Here is a 1,634-nt window from a genome sequence, read left to right as displayed (position 1 = left end):
TCAAGTTTTCCTTGGACCTTTAATGATGCCCACAATCTGTTTCAACAGATCTTTGAAGGCTTCCCGGACTTGTTGGTTTCTCAAGGTGTAGATGAAAGGAGTCAGCGATGGAGAAATGATTGTGTTGAGAATGGCCAGTCTCTTGGCATAGCCCATTTTACTCGTCTGGGTTGGGTTGATATAAAGGAAGAGGGAGCTCCCGTAGGTGATGGACACAACCATGAAATGAGAAGCACAAGTGGAAAACGCCTTCTTCCTCCCTGTAGCAGTTGGGATGTTGAAGATGGTTCAGATTATGTTGATGTACGAAACCACGGAAAAGAACAGAGTCCCGAAGAGTAAAATGACAGCAATCAAGGATACAAAAAATTCAAGAAGCCTGATGTCCCCACACAGGAGGTGCATCAAGGGTGCACTGTCCCAGAAGAAATGGTCCAGGATGTTTGAGTCGCACATTGGAAACTGTAGGAAGACCGCGAATGGACCGATGTGAATGAGGAAGCTTCCAATCCAGCAACAGAAAACAAGCAAGGTGCATAAACGTTTGTGCATGATGGATGGGTAGCGCAAAGGGTTACAGATAGCAAGGTATTGATCATAGGACATGACCACGAAGAAGAAGACCTCTGTTGTGCCCAGATAGAAATATGTGAAGCACTGTACGATGCAACCGACATAGGAAATATTTCTATGGCCTGTCAGCAAATGGGACAAGGTTTGAGGGGTAATAATAGTAGTGTAACCAATTTCCATAACGGAGAAATTCCAGAGGAAGAAGTACATTGGGGTGTGTAGCCTGCGGTCTATGTTAGCCAGGACGATAATCATGAAATTTCCTGTAATTGTCAGTAAGTAGGAAAAGAAAAGGATGACGAAGAACAGGAACTGCAGTTTTCGAACATCTGTCAAACCAAGTAGTACAAATTCACTGATTCTCGTTGCATTACTTTTCATGGTTACCCTAGAACCGGGATCAGGAAACTGATGAAGAAGAAAATTATTTTTCTTAACATGAATACTGAGCTGAATACGTCTGCTTTGAAAATGTTGCTGCAACCAAATTTTGTTGTCATTCAAATGCCTGAAAAATCACCCCCACATCTCTATTTTAAAAGGATGATTTCTCCTATTTATACCACGAGAAGAATCCTACTTTCAAATGGAAAACATTTTCTGTTTGCACTTTTCCCAAATTGTTAAAGGTTTCCCTCCCACATATGTGCTAGTTGTTCCTGACTCTAGGGACGTTGCTCATCTCCGTTTCAAAGCCAAAGAGCCAGAGCTGTCCGAAGATATCTCCATGGTCATGTGACCAGCATGACTAAACGCCGAAGGTGCACGGAACACTGTTACCTTCCCACCAAAGGTGGTCCCTATTTTTCTAATTGCAGTTTTACATGCTTTCAAACTGCTAGGTTGGCAGAACCTGGGACATGTAACGCGAGCTCACTCCATTACAGGGTGCTAGGGTTTCGAACCGCCAAACTGCTGGCCTTTCTGATTGACAAGCTCAGCATCTTAGCTACTGAGCCACTGTATCCCTAGCTCAAAAAAAGTCCCAGATTGTTACAGACTTAGAAACCTTTCTTAGAGAAACACATAGTCTTAATTTAAAGGGGAAAAAAACACAACAT

At 42.8% G+C, this 1,634-nt stretch overlaps 1 pseudogene; it reads right to left on the bottom strand.

Moving 5' to 3' along the window:
• Positions 1–1,080, bottom strand: LOC106544904 (olfactory receptor 6E1-like; annotated as a pseudogene).
• Positions 1,081–1,634: the final 554 nt, after the last annotated feature.

This window comes from Thamnophis sirtalis, unplaced genomic scaffold, assembly GCF_051295495.1.
Source record: "Thamnophis sirtalis isolate CommonGarterSnake01/CBP01778 unplaced genomic scaffold, rThaSir2_p1.2 scaffold_4, whole genome shotgun sequence".
In the NCBI taxonomy this organism is placed as follows: domain Eukaryota; kingdom Metazoa; phylum Chordata; class Lepidosauria; order Squamata; family Natricidae; genus Thamnophis; species Thamnophis sirtalis.
Note: the sequence above shows the minus strand (reverse complement) of the source record. Positions and strands in the feature narration are given on the sequence as shown.